Genomic DNA, 18,398 nt, shown 5'->3' with positions numbered 1-18,398 from the left:
CATCAAGACATGACAATCATGAGATTTTAAGTCAATTAACTTAAGATCTTTCATTGATACACGTTTCTTGATTTTTAATGAGTAACCTTGGGAAACTTTGATACTATGCAAACACTCACAAAAAAATTTCTTTTCCGTTTTAGATAGAATGTGACATGCAAGAGGAAAATAAGTTCTTTTTTCTCTATCTTCTGGAGCCAACTGTTATCGTATACCCATTTCCACCATATCTAGATGTAGATTCTTAATATCTTTAGTCTTGTCTAAAATGTTTAGAAGTGCTCCTATCAAACTATCACACACATTTTTCTCCACATGCATCATATCAAGACAATGTCTTACATCGATGTTAGACCAATATGGAAGATCAAAGAACACCGATATATTTTCCAAACATTTCTTTCAATGGGACCTTTTTTATTCTTTCCAAAGACAACAATAAGGTGTTCTTGTCATTGATAAACTTCATCGCTCGTTAAAGGTTTAAGAGAGATTTAAAACTCATGCTCTCCGTTAAAAGCCTTACGCAATCTATGATAATGATGATTTGGTTTTAGAAGTTTCTGATGCCCAAGGTAAACAGTCTTTTTCCAAACTCAAGTTGATGAAAACATGTATTAGATTCACATATAGGATACATTTTATGTCCTTTGACATTGTATCTATCCAAATTACCATATGTAGGAAATTCGTTGATTGTGCAAAATAACATTACACGCATCCTTAATGTTTCACCAGAATATGAATCATCAACATCAACGCCTTCCTCCTACAAAATTCTAAAATCTTCAATTAATGGACTTAGATAAACATCTATGTTGTTTCCAGGTTATTTTGGTCCAAAAATCATCATACTTAACAACATATACTTGCGCTTCATGCACAACCAATGAGATTGGTTGTAAATCGTGAGAAGCACATGCCACAAAGAATGATTAGTTCTCAGATTATCAAAGGGATTCATTCCATCAGTGGAAAGCCCAAGCATAAGGTTTCTTTGCTCAAGGAAAAAATCCGTAAACAATGAATCGATTTTCTTTCTTTGCAAAGAATCAGCTACATGGAGAATGTTTCCATCACATTTTATTTTATCTAAATGCAATCTAATATTCTTTGCATCATTCACATTAGCAAAAAGTCTCATGTGAAATTATTGGCAAGTACCATAACACTTTAGCATGAAAACACTTCTTGCTAAAATTGTCATTGTCATCACCATTATTGTCCTTCACCTTGTAGCGCGACTCACCATATTCCGGATATTGATCCAAATTTTCATACTCTTTCATGTATAATATGCATCATTAAGGCATACATGTATTTTGATATACTCCAAACCCATTGGAAAAAATATCTTCCTAGCCTCATAATAATGATCTGGAAAATTGTTATCTTCGGGTAGAATTTGTTTCAACAAATCAAGAAATCATGTGAAACTTTTATCCGACCACCCACTTTTTTCCTTTTTATTAAACAATTTTAACAACACAGACAATCGAACAAAACTTGTGCACCCCCTTATATATAAAGGCTCATCCTTATCACTACATAAAATATCATAAATATGAGCTTTCATAAAAAATGATTCTCCAATATCAAGGATCATATATTCTAGTAGATCATCAATATCTTTATCAACTTCATACATTTATGACGCCACATTTCAATTTTTATCCATTTCTCCATGCCACACCCATGTTGTATACTTTTGACATATTCCATCAGAACATAGGTGATGTAATATTTCTACCTTCGAACCTTTTTTGATATTACCATAATTAACACAAGAATAATAAAAGAGACCAATATTTCCTAGAAAATTTTGTTCCATGAATTCAAGGAATTCAAGAACTCATTTCTCATACTATGGACTTAATCTATCAGCTTTCATTCAACTATGATAAATTCTAAAATTTATAGCAAAAGACTAGTGTAAATGATATACAAATACTACACACACAATATACAAATATGATTATATGTATATGCATATCCATCAGAACAATATAACATTTAACAATACAAAAACCTAAAGCATATTCATAACCACAAATATAATTCATGACAATAATTAACAACCCAACAATTTCATTTGCAACTACACATTTATTTTTTCATTTGCAATAAAGTTTATTTTTATACAATGTGGGCATCTAAAATTTACTTTACTCAGAGAGTGGGCAACATGAACATGACACATCACATAACCTTATAACGACAAAAACATCACAAAATTTGAATAAAACCAAAACACAAAGTAAAAACGAAACGAAACAAAAATTTCCAGCTCTTGTATTTAAATCTTTACAACAAAACAAAAATCCACACTGCATAAAGGAAAACCTCACCACTATGCAAGAGAGAGACCAATAAATGAACAATTTTGTACTTCGAAGAGGAGGAAAAGACCAAGAAATGTTTTTCATTCCAAAAAATGAATGAAGATGGTGAAGATTGAATGTTCTAATAAATGAATGAAGATTTTGCTATCGTTGCCGTCTGGTTCGCTAGGGCATGTGTTATGAAGGAAATAAAGAATCTGTTACATTTTAATTTTGCATGAAAGATTTTCACCATGATTGCAAATACCAACTGTAGTGAAATATGACACATATAACCACAGGTGGTAAAAAATCATAGTTAATTATTTTCAATTTTTATTTAACAATATAAGTTAAGGGACACATTTTTATTATAGAAAAAAATGGAAAAACGTTGATGCCGAGATTCGAAGCTTGTAACCCTCAATCTATCACCATGATTGTTATTATGAACATTGATGAAAAGTATTTTAATTAAAAAAAATAGATGCATAAAAATGAGATATTACTATGGTTGACAAAATGGGCGTAGTAATATGGTGTTATCAAAGGTACATTTTATAGTAGTACATACTGTCATATCCCAAAAATTTCCCTCCACTTTTCATTTTCATTTAACATTTTGGTTTGAGATTCATTTGAATTCATATGAATTCATACCATCTAGTGTACTAACATTATCATAGATTCAAAGGTTTGAGACTGTTTATACCTAACAAGGAGCTAAAGTTTGTTTAAGGATCAAGACCTAGGAAGTGTGATGCTACAATCAAAATGGAGAGCCCATCATTTGGATCAAGGTACAAAACCCTAATTCTAGGTGCTTGAGATCTTTGAGATTGCATCTTGGTGTTTATTCATGCCTAAACCCTAGTTCTTGGTATTTGAGTTTTGTGAATCATGTGACTTGCATTGAGTTTTTGAAACCCTAGTTTTGGTTCATGGCATTGGTAAAGTACTTGTGTTGAAGCCTCACTTCTTGGTTTGAGGTTTTGTGTTGTTGCTTTATATTTTGATCTTGACCTGGCTGAAACCCTAATTTAGGGTGTTATATGCTTGATCTACTTTATGTCATTTAAATTTAAGTCATTTACCATTTACATATCATTTAACTTATTTATTTTTATGTCATTTTCACTTTGCTCATTTGAGCCATATATTGTGATTGTATATATTTGTTTGTGTATCTTGTTTGTGTTTGTGGTATTAGGACCTTAAAATACTTAATAAGCAACAAAAACCCTAAAAAATGTTTGTGTGGACTGTTGGATTTGATCTGAGCTTTGGACTTAGAATTAGGAAACATTCCCTATGCAAAAGGACTTGGCCAATGCCAACATTCCTGAAACCAAGTTAATGTGATTTGAGCTCTCATCTGATGCAACTTGGGATCCACTTGAGTTCATCTGCTACATGGTCTTGATGCAAATGTTACTTTGAACCCGTGTCTAATGCCTTATTCCGAGCCATTCAAGGAGTATGTCATCCGATACATGGGAATATTAAGAAGAATACTATGAAGTTTCTAGCTTGGATGTGGCTATCTGTATTTGATTCCTTGCTCTTTATTTTGCTACTTGCTTATTTGATATTGCTTGATTCAATGTCCAAAGGAAAAATGGGTTTCTATATGACACTCTTGTCTATTGGATTGCATCCCACTGGTCATATCTTTTCAACTCTTAACTTTTAATTTTTGCTTAGGATTAGTCTCTTAATCTCCTCCCATTTCTTAAATTTAAAATCTCTCTCCCTTTTCAAAATCATCTTTGCTTGTGATTTCTAAACTTAGACTTTATTGCAAATTAGAAACTTTGGCCTTATGCCATTGCATTTTTGAACTCTTTTCTGAAATCAAATTTGTAAATGAACTTAACCATATTGACTTAAAATTTCAAAAAAAGACAAAAAGAATTAACATCCATTCAAACCTTTTAGGCCCTTTTTGCCTCTTTTAAAATTTAAATTTTTGTTAAAAGCAACCCGCTCACTTTGAAATTGATACCACGAACTACGAGGTTTTGATCCCTCATTTTTATGTTGGTACATAGGCACAAGTCTGAAGGTCTTGTCAAACACAAAAATATAATCAATGAATTCTTTTCTCATCCCCACACTCTATTTTTCTCAAACATCTTTTATACCAAAAACACATACACACATAAAAAGGGCTCCCTAGGAGTACCTAGGACACTTTGGGTGCTAACACCTTCCCTTCGTGTAACCAACCCCTTTACCTGTAATCTCTGGCATTTTATTAGGTTTGATTTGAAAACTTCTTATCTTTGGGTTTTGTTCGTACTTTTCCCTTTTCCTTTGGAAATAATAAAAGCGCGTTGGCGACTCTTGTCTTATTGACGTTAAGTTTATCCATAGCTTAATGGTCATGAATTTACTGCTACACTTGGTCCACTCCACCATGTATGTACTGGACAACTAGAAACTGAAACAAGTAAGTTGGTATTTGTAAGACCCTAATTTTGACCCTAAGATCCCTCATGGCATCATAACCTTGCATTTGCATAGCCTCAAGGATCATAAGCATCTGGGTTCCTTTGGCCTTTGGATGAGACCTCTTGTGAGTTGGTTTGAGATCACCAAGCATGTTTGAATGATATATTATTGCTTTTCTCATTTTTATTCACTAACCAAAAGCACAAAAATATGTCACTAACATCTCTTGTTTGTAGCTTGAGTAGTCACAAGGTCTAAAGCTTCTAGGAGATCCTATGTGCATTGTGTCGCAACCTAAAAATGCGAAATGAAACAACCGGCGAAAAAAAAGAAACAGAAGAGTCGCCACCGTTCGTTATTTATCCCAAAGGAGGGAAAGTAAACGATCGAAGAAAACCTGAGGAAAAAGGAAAAGACAAGGTCTCGCAACCAAATCTTAGGTTCGGGAGTTGATTATGCGAAGGGAAGGTATTAGCTTCCATACGCATCCGTAGTACTCTACGGGATCCACTCTTGTTGTTCTCGTCTAAAGGGTGTAGGTATATCTAATGTACTATTTACTAAAAGAAAGGTCAAAAGAAAAAGGACTCGCACGAATATCGCATCCACTGCATACGTATCTCGTCTGAGTATGAGAATCAGAGTCTTCGTAGCTCGGCTACCTATGGGTTAAAGATAAGTGTGCTCGCTAAGACATCGCGTCTTATGCCTACGTATCTCATCTGGAATGAGAATCAGAGCAAAACGTAGTTCAACTAACTATGGGAACAAGGGTCTCGATTGCAACTAGGGCAAGAGAAAGGGAAGGTCTCGATCGCAACGAGGGCGAGAGAAAAGAATCGCAACAAGGGCGAAAGCAAACAAGGATTAGTTGTTAGTCGTCAGTCAAACTCGGCAAGACATCGCATCTCGTGCCTATGTATCTCATTTGAACATGAGAATCAGAGTTGTCGTAGTTCGACTAACTAGGGGTTAAGGATTGCCATCTGAACATGGACTTACAAAAGAGGACACCAGCTGTGTCAAAGGAAAGTGGGCAATGTGCTCAACGTCCTAGCAGTAGGTGTCGCAACTCGCTGAATTGAGTCTTAGGCAGTTACCTCTTTGCAATAGAACGGACTGACATGCCACAAGATCGGAGACGCACGGAAGGTCTAAAAGTGGGGAAGCTCTGCCCTAGTGTTGTCATGCAATGTGGACCTATGTGTTAGGATTTACAAATGGGAACATCTACCTATGTTAGCATGCAAAGAAATAAGGGAATTCTACCTATGTTATCATACAAAGGGTTCTACCTAATGGGTGCTACCTAAACGGAACAAGAGTCGACGGATGGAGCAAGGAGAGGAACCACATATAAGGGTAGATGGCGATGCCTGAAGCAATCGACTTACAAGAGGTAGATGGCGATGCATGAAGCAAACGAATTACAAGAGAAATGGCGATGCCTGAGGCAATCGACTTACAAAAGGAATGGATGAATACGTGCTGGTTCTGTTAAGTTTTGAAAATGATTACTCGGCGTTGGATCGAGCTTTTGATCTTCATGGGAGAGGGATACATTTGTTATGAATGGGGATGGTTCATGGCAATCAAACAATAAGAATATATGCCTCATACATCATACAAGTAGGCAACAGTCATTAATCAGATCAGATAAATAAACAAGTATATAATCAAGTCAAATGATCAAAGAATGAAATAATGAAGCATTAAACAATGTATGGGAGGTATGAACATGTTAAACAATCAAGCAATAGTAAACATGGATGAAAGAAACAAGTATAAAAGATGATAGATGAATCAGACAGATGCAATGATGCACATAAAGGGTCCACTGAATAATTTAATCGGGAAATGAGGTGAGGATAAAATAAAATCAATATGAAAGGCCTCTAATACATGGCATATGAGATGAACAAGGGAGGACCAAAAGATCTCTTCAATTGCCATAAGCAATCCCTAAGTCAAACATCAATCATAAAAAGTCAACTGAAAAGTCAAGTCAACATAAAAATATCAAATAAATAGCAAATTAATCAAGAAAATTATGAAAAATTAAACTAAGTTAGGTGGGGTCAGGACATCATCATCCCCCAAAAAGATTTTAAAAATAATGAGGATTGGTATGTAAATTAATTGAAACAAAACAGAGGTCAAACTAGAAGTCAACCAACCAAAATAATTATCAAATAAATAAAAAATGGTGAAATAAAAATCCAAGAAAAGGTCAGGTTGACCATGGGACATTGGTCAACCTTCATCCCAAAAATCAGAATCTAAAAATAATTTTAAGTCATGAAAATAAAAATCAATAAAAAATGTATGCTAATATGAACCCTTTGGAATAAACAATTAAAATAAAATATTAGTATTAAATAAATACGAAAATAAAAATTAAATAAAATTAAATAAGACATCAAGAATGTGGAAAATATTTTTTTGGTATTTTAATGAATAAAGAAAATATTTTTAAGAATTAAAAAACAAAACAGAAAAATAAATGGGAATAAAAAAAAGAAAATGAAAAGAGGATGTGTTAATGGGCCAGGCGTGGGGGTGTGAAGAGCAAAATAGCCAAGGCCCGGTCCAAAACGAATTAAACAGGGCGTGACACAAAATTAAATAACGTTTATTTTTTAAAAAATCACGTGACTTTTATCAACCGGTCAAGCCTGGTTTAAGTCACAAAAGGACAAAATAGGACGAATGGATAGGATTAAAAGATATGCGCATGATCTAACGGCCTTGGAAGCAACACGTCTCATCTTCTTTCACACAACAAAACCCTAGCTCCATGCAGACGTGAAACACGTGAAATACAGTGAGTTTTCCTCATCTTTCCCAACAAAATACAACCACCATGATTCACCAAATGGCACGAAACAAAGACCAAAGTTCAAGTATGAAATGAGTAGTTTAAAATGGCATCTTGTTTTAGGCAAAATAATGGCTTTAACATAGAGAAATATTGACCACAAGATGGCCACATGCATACGGATATGAACAACAATTCAACAACACAAACTCAAACTTAATGACAATGCCTCATGTTGAGGGCTTCAGAAATGAGCATAGCATAACATTAACATGAAAATCAGCATGAAACAAACATGGCAATGGCATGAAGCAAGCATAATGATGAACATAATAAGATATACATGGCCATGGAAGAAGGAGCAAGATGATTACCTAGTGTAAGCTAGGTCCACTGCCTCTTGGTTGTGGAGAAAAAAGGAAGAAGAAATGGTGCCTTGATGCTGCAACTTTGAGAGCTTGTGAAATGGAAGAGGAATGAAAAACAGATCTTGAAACTTGCCTTGCTCGAAAATTACAGCCACCTCCCCTTCAGATTAGGGTTTAGTGCCTTAAATATGTTGGACCAAAGTGTCCTTAATGGGCTGAAATGTTTGGTTTTGATTCATGAGCAAAATGCATTTTGGTTGCAAATGGTGAGGTGTAAAAGCAAGTACCTAATTTTGGCAAAGGTTAAGTGAGTGGAAGAAATATGCATGGCCAAATGAGGAAATAGGACATGGGCTGGTCGGTTTTGGTCTGGCTGCAGCATAACTTGGTTTGGCTTGTGCAACATAAAAACAGTCCAAGATGATGACTTTGTGACTATGTATCTTGATGAGCACATGACCAAATGGTAAGACAATGCAAACAGTAGAAAGAGTTCATGGGGCTTAACATCTTTCATGTTGAGCACAAATGGAAATTATGAATGGAAGAAGGTGAAAAATGGGCTTAAAGTTCAGGTTTCATCATGCCAAAATGGTTGGGCCAGTTTGGCCTAACATGCTGCCTAGAAATTCAAGTCATGATGCCAACTTTAGATGAATGCATCTCTCAAACCATAGATTCAAATGAGATGATTCCAAAAGGATGTGAAAGAGGACATGGAAAGGTACAATTGTTATGAAGAAAGTATTTTCAAAAGATGCCTCGAAATGCAAGAAAACTGGCCAAGAAGTCTTGACAAACTTTGAAGATTTTGGGACTTAGAAAATTTTCTAAGTGTCCTAAAAAAATGTCTCACTTTGACGAAGCATAACTTTCTCAATTTTGATCCAAATGGAGCAAACTTTATATCTTTAGAAATCTTGGAACAAGAGGAACAACTTTCATGTTGGAGAAATTTTCAAATGGAGCTTTCATCTTGATGGAAAATGGGCTTAAAGTGGGTTCAATAATCATGAAAACTTGCCCTAAATGGAAAGTCAACCATTTCCAAATTAGGTAACTTCTTCAATTCCTGATTAAATGATGAATCCATGATCCAACCTTGATCAAATTTCACATGTAGGCTCCCTTAGGCATGGATTTTGAGATTCCACTCTCAAAATGTCAGGAGTTGACTTTTCTGGCCCCACAATTGACTTTTCCCAAACTGTCTGATTTCCGATTCCAGTGATCAATTGAAGTACTTCTGGCTCAAGTAAAGAGCTGATTTTTTGTATGTAGACCCTTGTGGACATATGGAGGGTCATGGAAAAGAGTTTCACCCAAGGAATCAGAAATAAACTGATTTTATACGAAACCCTAGTTTAGGGCAAAATTGATCAGGAACTGACTGCACTGATTGCCAATGGATCTTTCTGAGATGATTGTGAGTCTTCCTAGGCCAAGATGCCTCTCCAATCATGATATGGATGAGCCCCTCTACTTGCAACCAAACCTTGCCTGTTGCAAGTAGCCATGAAACCCTAATTTCTGATTAAATCCAGATGAGCACTTTGATAGCTCTGAATCCTTCACTAATGAACTGAGGACCACAATAAGATACCTGGAACCCCCTGAGACCCTTGAGACTTGTATACTTAGAAAATAAAGTCCAATTCTAAATCTTGCTTTGTGTGGGCTCCTTCTATTAATGAGTGATCAGCCCAAAACCTGATTTCCCAAGTCACTAATGCAGTATGCAATGAGTATGACCTAGTATGATGCTAATGAAGTGTAAAACAAAAATCCCATGCTTCCAGGAAAAATGAAGGGTAAATTTTGGGGTATTACACATTGATATGGCCAAGAGAAGATGAAGGAAAGCATGACAATGGTTCCCTAACCTCTCATCCATCAAATATGCCTCCCAAGCATCTAAATTCATCATTTTGATCAAAGCAAATAAAAGGGTTTGAGGTTTGTTTCCCAAGGGAACCCTAATTCATCTGTTCATCAACTGTGCCTTGCTCATGAAGCAACCTCAACCCATGGTCAAAAACAATCAAGGGAAGTTCTTTAATACATCATTTCATGCATATTTGAACTTATTTAAGTGTTCTCAATCATCAATTCATCAAGATATGAGTTTTGGACTTGAGAAGTTGATCAGTCAATTCATCTGGCTATTTTGAAATACACTGAGACCTAACTTTTTATGTGTTGGTCAAATGGAGATGACCCCAAGAGCAAACAAGTTCTCAAGAACCATATGAACAACTTTCATGTTCATCAAAAATTGATTTGAAGCTTGTAAGGTCATAATCCATTCCAAAACATTATAGGTCATTTTGACTGAAACCCTAATTTTGGGTCAACTTCCCAAGGACATAACTCCTTCATTTTTTATGATTTTTAGATAAGATCAAATGCATTGGAAAGATTAAGATGTATAATTCAAATGTTATGTTGAGCAAAACTGCAAAATCTCAAAATAAATACATGTGACAATGCAAAACATTATAGGTCACTTTGGACCAAATGCATTGAAATGTGAAAAAGTCCAACTTCAAGTGCCCATAACGTCTTCATAAAAACTCCAAATGATGAAAACTTTAAGTCCAAATTGATTGCCTTGAAAAGATCTATAACTTTTATGTTGAATATGTTGTCATTTGGAGCTTGCATCATTGAGACAGAAGGGCTTGAACTTTGGCCAATTTTGAAAATTCCACATATGCATGTTTTGCACCCTACACTTCAAGTTCAATTTTCACTATTTTCCAAGGCCCAAATGAAGTTTTGATCAACATAACATTTGTTCCTTATGCAATAAGCTTTCCAACCATTACTCATAAGGTTGCATTTCAATTTTGGACATGGAATTTTCGAAGACTTCAATGTAATAGTGCATTTTTGGAAAATCAATTCAATTGCCATGCATGAGCTGAAATAATCTGATCTGCACATCCATTCTACTTACATCATGCATAAGATTTCATTTCCAGTTGGAATTGGGCCCTCCATGCGCCTGCATAGGCCCATGCATGGAGGCCCTTTCCATCCATGCACACGATTTGATCATGCAATTCAGCCTTGCTCAGCTATAAATACATTGCCTTGGCCTCTCATTTCACCAACCTGAAGGCGCCCCAATTGCTGTTGAATTGAAATCCTAGCCATCACTAAAGGAACTATTTCATTTCTCTTCCAATTTTTCAGATCTGGATTTTGATTTCATTGATGAATCTTCAGATCTCAAAGTTCCTAAACCTTCTCTACTTGATCCATAGTGCTTACTGTTTGCAAAAGAATCCTAAGATCTTGACTCAAATCCTTGCAATTCAAAGGTTTACTTCAATTGTTATTTGCTTCGAACCAACTTGTATATTGCTCTATTTGCTTTGTTCTTGTGTGATCTGAAGTCCTCTGCATAGAGGCAACATTGCTATGCTTTCAATTTTTGAAAATCATTAAGTTCACTTGAACACCACAAAATTTCCACTTCTGAATACTCTCAATCTAGAGATCTAGAATGGAATTGAGTGGTACAGGGGTGATGTACATCACCCCAGCTTTCGAATGATGCCTGGATCGTGCATTTTGGTTGCCATTTTTTCCTCTGCAATTTTTGAACCTCGCCGAAGCTGGTCGGAGAAGACGGTGGTGCTGGCCACCGTCTGGGCTCCAGATTCAATCAGGACCTTCCATTTGTTTTTCCAGATTGAATCTCGTGCATCCATTGTTATGACTTCATTAAAGGCTGGGTGTATCTCGTTTGGCTCACGTGTTTGGTGAACGCGCGCTTCTAGGCCGTGTGATGATCCACGTCAATTAATGAAGGATGATCCAATGGCTCACGCTTTTTCCTATTTTCTATTTTATGATTTTAATTTCTTTAATTTCTTTTAATTCCATTTTATTTCTAAAATTCATATATCTCTCATTATTGGTGCAAAAATTATGGGACCAATTTCATTCTTCTCCTTTTAATTTCTACTTTCTAAAAATGATTTTTAATATTTTTTATTTTATCATTTGATATTTTTTAGTAATTTTCTCTTTTCTGGTTATTTTTAATTCATTTAAAATAGTTTTTGATATCCAAAAAATACAAAAATATTTTTCCAACCTCTTTGAATGATGATGGATCTATGAAAAATATTCTCATCAATTTATTAATTGATTTGAGATTTATTTGAGATTTTAGTTCAATTAGGTTATTTTTATGCATTTTTAATTGATTTAAAATAGTTTCTGACTTCTAAAAATGCTGAAATTTTTTGTCAAACTTTGTTTGACCTTGTTGAACTTGGGATAATTCACTTGGACTTTTCAAAGTTGATTTGAAGTGAATTTGAAGTTTGACCTTTCTTTATTATTTTAATTCAAGTTTTATTTTAATATTAAAAAATGCCAAAAATATTTTATTTGTTTCTTGACTTCTAATTCTCATTTTGCTTCTGTTTTCTATTGTTTGACCTTGATCTTCTCTATCTTTGGTCAATACTTATTGATTAGTACATACCATTTCCATTAATGCACTTTAATTCTTCATCATCTTCTTCTTCTTCTCTTTCTTCTTTTTGATCAATGAGTTAAAGGTTGATGGTTATCATTGATACAGGGAGGTTTAATATTCCTTGATTCAAATCTAATTCATCTTGATCATGGATCAAGTGAATGGCTTTGCATTAAAGATAGATTGCTTCCTAAATCATGCAAAAGACCTAAATCAATACAAGATCATTTCTTATCTTCTTTTTTTGGCATGACAAGTTGTTGGAGTTTGATTCACTAATAAAGACCTCTAACTTGTGTTGTTGCCTACATTATTAATGATCGGCCTCAGATAGTTGTGACTTCTACATAAGTCCAATTACGATTACTTAACATAGCGCTAAATTTGCCTTATGGCACACAACTATTAACACTAACCATTAACCATTAACATTTAATTCTTGCTTTTTACATTTATGCAATTTACTATTCTTGTACATATTATTCATTTGCTTTTTTCCTTTGCTCATTTGAGCACATGTTTATGTTAATGCAATTTGCATTTTGCTCACTTGAGCACATAATTGTGTATATATTATTGTGCTTGTGTTTTGTTTTGATTGTTGTGGACCAAATGCAAAGAAATGGACAAATGGACTTAGTTTCTAGGACATTCCCTATGCAAAATTCGAAGTAAAAATGCCTAATGTTGAAGATGGATTAGAGAGACCAAATCTTTAAACTCACTCTTGTCCATTCTTGATTTACTTCATGGAACTCTTTGATGTGTGTGCTTTTGTGCTAGGGAATCCTATTTGAGCCAAATTGAAGAACTATTGCCATGTTCATCCAAAGTGAAAGATACAAGAGGCATTGGGGATCTTCTAAGAGCTTGTTTGATTATGATGATTGCTTGAGTTTACAATTATTTTGCTTGCATATTCCAAAGGATGGGAGCTACTTGGATCATCAATATGATCTCAAGAGAGGAACTCCATTTGTGGTCTTGTTTCTTATCCCTCATCTCTTGTATGATTAGGACTTTGGCCATTCTTCTTCTTCCCTCCACTCTAACCAAGCCAAAACTTTTTGTGCAAACATTAACATTTGTTTTCAAACATTAGAAACCTAAGCCTTATGCTTTTGATTTTCAAACTTTCCTTTCATAACACTTATTTTGAATTGAATCCTAAATTAACTTTGACCATATTTTGTAAATACTTTTCATTGGTAAATATAACCCATTCAAATGTTTTTTTGTGGTTTCAATGGCCACTTCCTTAATCAAAACTTTTCATAACCTTTAGCTATTAGGTTTGAGTTATCCTTGAGGTAGATGTAATACTCACCTATATCCTTAGTGATGGACAATGAGTCTTCCATGCTTATTATAGGGTTAACCCCTCACTAGCATGTTGAAGCTATCCTCACATGGTGGATTTGTGGTTTTAGGTTGAGTTTTCTCCCTTGGATAACAAAAGACCTTAAGGCTTTTGGACCAATCAATTCACCAACTCATTTTGAGATTTTTACCCCGAACTACGAGGTTTTGATCCTAATCTATTTTAAGATGGTACGTAGGCAATGGGTTTATCCATCCAAACACAAAAATGTGAATAACTTGTATATTCTCTTCTCATCTCTTCAATCATGTTTGCACAAACAAATTTTCACAAAAATACCAACCTTACAACAAGTATGAAAAGGGCTCCCTAGGAGTACCTAGGATGTTTTGGGTGCTTAAAACCTTTCCATTGCATAACCAACCCCCTTACCCCGATCTCTGACATTTTTACTAGTTTTTGATTCGATAAAACTTTTAGGTTTTTGTTCGCTTTCTAACCATTCCTTTGGATAAATAGAAGTGCGGTGGCGACTCGACTTGTATGGTTTACCTTAGATTTAGTCAATATCTCTAATGGTAACGAATACCCCGCTACAGAAAAGTGGGGACTCTGCTGGGGACATTTGCCTAGTGGGTTTTGCCTACTTTTCATATTTGTTGTATTGTTGTGTATATTATTTTGTGACATATTTTTGTGCAATTTGGGGATTACTGTATTGTATGTAATGATTGAATTGCTTGAATATTAATTCCTTGTATGTTTGGTGATCTTTGTGAGATGAGTTCTATACCCGAACTCGAGTGCACTTAGGATAGGAGAATGACATAGTCTTGTTGGCTTGTGTGGGGTTATTCCTTAGCAAGTTGACTTGCAAGCCCATTCACTTGGTGGAGGTCATGTTGGGATCAATAATGTCACACAAGTAGTTGTGGTTAGACATTACTCTTTCTAATATAGACCTTAGAAGCCAAGTACCTTAGTTTACCAAGCCCATATTGGCCTATTCTTAGGATGTAGTGCGAAAGTCGTTCAAGTGTAAGATTTGATATGATTGTTACGCGATACTACACTCATAAGAGTCTCTCTTGCATATATTTTTGGAATACGAGTAGTCGTTTCTCCGATAATATCCGAAAGATGGGATGATGACTATGGGAACCTCTTGTAGAACATGTTTGGCAGGTTTAAACCCTAGTACACTCCCTTTGGGTGGTTCTTAACCGAGACTCCATGCTCGTGACTTGCAACAAACCCTTGATTCATGGTTGATCTGTTCTTGTGTATCCTTAATATCTATGGAACTTGGGTGTTGATAAGGTGTAAACCATAATCCACCAAAATGGATGATTGATATTAAGGATGACGTGATCCATCCCATGACCTTTGTTTGGTGTGCTTTGCTTGATCCTTGAGTGTGATTGTTGCATTCATGCATTCATGCACCCATTTGCATCCATATCATCAAACGATAAGAAATTTTTCAAGGAACTTAAGAGGTCTATTTGCAAATTTTCAGACATGGAAAGACAAAGAAGGAATACAAAGAAGTACAGTTTCAGACAACCCGACTTGAAAGAGCTAAGGAATTTGACATCCTATGTATTAGATCCCTTGGGTTTCAAGGCTCGTTTGGGGAAGCTACTATCTATTCTGACTACTCAGGTGGACGAAGGATTGATGAGTGTATTGGTGCAGTTCTATGATCCCTTGTACCGTTGCTTCACATTTCCGGATTTTCAGCTTTTGCCCACACTTGAGGAGTATGCTTACCTTGTGGGTATACCTATTCTAGACCAGTTGTCGTTCAGTGGCTTATAGAGTATTCCTAATTCTCAAGAGATAGCTGATATGTTGCATATAGATGAATCTCTGGTTGGTGCTCATATGACTACCAAAGGTGGAATTCAAGGTCTCCCTTCTGAGTTCCTCATTACTTAAGCTACTATGTATGGGAAGGCCATAAGTAAGGATGCCTTTGAGGCCATATTTGTACTTCTCATCTATGGGCTAGTGTTATTCCCCAACATCGACAAGTTTGTGGATGTGAACGCTATTAGGATTTTCTCTACTCTTAATCCCGTTTCGACTCTGTTGGGTGACATTTACTTTTCTTTGCATATGAGGAATGCAAAGGGTGGTGGTACCATTGTGTGCTGTTTGCCTCTGTTGTACAAGTGGTTTATTTTGCACTTGCCATAGACAGTCGCCTTCAAGGAGAACAAAGGATGTCTATGGTGGTCTACGAGACTTATGTCTCTCACTAATGATGATATCTTTTGGTACAACCGTGTATATGATGGTGTGCAGATTATCGACTCTTGTGGTGAATTCTCCAATGTGCCTCTTCTTGGTACATGTGGTGGGATTAACTACAATCCTGTTTTGGCACGTCTTCAGCTTGGGTTCCCCCTAAAGGATAAACCTAATAACATTCTGTTAGAGGGTGTGTTCTTTCAGGAGGGTAAAGATCCCCAAGGTTTGAAGGGAAGAATGGTTTGCGCTTGGCGCAAGATCCATAGGAAAGGAAGGAAGGAGCTAGGTCCGAAGAACTGTATCGCTTTGGAGCCTTATACCTCTTGGGTTAGGAGGAGAGCTTCCGAGTACCTCATGCCTTACAAGTATCCGAGACCTACACCTTTGGTTATGGCTGGGCCTTCAACCCTCCCTGACCAAGGAGTAGAGGAGTTGAGAGACGAAGATCGTTCGCGTGCTTGGATCCATGAATGAGAGAAGTTGCTTCAGTAGATTAGAGAGAAGGATGCTTTGATAGAGTTTCTTGAGCACCAGGTTATTGATGATCCTGATGATGCATGGACTTCTCTACTTCCTCAGTCTTCCAAGTTTTGGAAGAGGAAGTACGATTGACTCACCAAAGAGAAGGCAGACATGGAGGCAGCCTACGAGAGGGAGGTGAAGAGGCTTCATGCATCTTATCTCTCAGTATCTAGAGCTTTAGATGATTGCTTCTAGGGTTCCATAGGATGTTCATTTTCCTTCTCTCTTGTATTGTATTTGGTTACCAATACTGTACCTCTTTGGTGTAAAAATATTTCCAAATGGTATTGATATAATATTTCCATATGTGATAAATCTTCCAATATTTGCAAATAGAATTCTAAAGTTCCTCTAATAAAAAACAAATCATATGCACAAGCATTGCATGCATCATGTGCATAAGCAGATTTTGCTCCATGCTTCTTGTTCTATGGTCTAACTCTGTGTTCTTCATTTATTTTGAAGACAAGCTGACTCACCGGTACTACACCCGAGCCAACGCATCAAGACTAATGGATCATTTGGAACAAGAGAACCGTGAGCTTAAGGAGGAAGTAGCCAGATTGACTGCCCAGATGGAGTCATTCATGGCTGCCCAGAGCCAGTCGTCTCCGACACCTTCAACTCCTCCCCAGAGGATAGTCATCTCTGAGATTGTCTCATCAACCGTGCCTGCAGCCAGCGTCCACTTCGCACCAACAACCATGCCAGCCGAGTTTCTGTGGGGGATGCCTCCCAACTTCATGCCTGAGGGTCCTGCACCCACCTTTGCTTCTCTGCCGACATCTAGCCCGGTCCTAGCCGTTCCTCCTCCTGTCGTGCATACTATGCCCAGAGTAGACGACACCATCTATCATTCTGAGTCGTTTGAGGGCCCAGATGTCTATGAAAAGATGGATGCTATGAATGACCAATTTCTTGAGCTCCACAAGGAATTGAAAACTCTTCGAGGAAAAGACCTTTTCGGCAAGTCTGCTGCTGAACTCTGTTTGGTCCCTAATGTGAAAATCCCTGTAAAGTTCAAGGTACCTGACTTTGAAAAGTACAAGGGAAATACTTGCCCTCTCAGCCACCTAGTCATGTATGCCAGGAAAATGTCGACTCAGACCGACAATGACCAACTTCTCATTCACTACTTCCAGGACAGTTTGTCCGGTGCTGCCCTAAGATGGTATATGGGCTTGGATAGCGCGAACATCCGATCCTTCAATGACCTTGGCAAGGCCTTCGTCAAGCAATGCAAGTATAACGTGGATATGGCTCCCGATAGGGATCAATTGAGAGCCATGTCCCAGAAGGACAAGGAAACTTTTAAAGAATACGCCCAGAGGTGGCGAGAGGTAGCAACACAAATTGTGCCCCCGCTGGAGGAGAAAGAGATGACCAAGATCTTTCTGAAGACCTTGAGTTCTTTTTATTACAAGCGGATGATTACCAGCGCTCCTTATGACTTCACCGAGATGGTGAACATGAGGATGCGTCTGGAAGAGGGAGTCAGGGAAGGGCGCCTGACCAGAGAAGAAGGCTCTTCTGCCAAACGGTATGGGACGTTTGGAAAGAAGAAAGATGGCGAGGCACATGCTGTGACCTCCCATGTTAAGCCAAGAAGACCCTCCGTGAGGAGGAAGACCGTGCGTCCTGCTGGTAACCAGCATCAGGTGGCTCACATAGCACCTATTTTCAGAGATAATCAGCAGTATCAACATCACAACAATAATCAGCAACAGCCACATCCGCAATATCAACAACAACAACATTGTCCATAACAGCAGGCCTACCAGCCTCGAAACAGTAATCAAGCCAGTACAAGTTATGAGAGGAAGAGGGTCACCTTCGATCC

Source organism: Lathyrus oleraceus, chromosome 5 (assembly GCF_024323335.1).
Source record: "Lathyrus oleraceus cultivar Zhongwan6 chromosome 5, CAAS_Psat_ZW6_1.0, whole genome shotgun sequence".
Taxonomy (NCBI): Eukaryota; Viridiplantae; Streptophyta; class Magnoliopsida; order Fabales; family Fabaceae; genus Lathyrus; species Lathyrus oleraceus.
Note: the sequence above shows the minus strand (reverse complement) of the source record.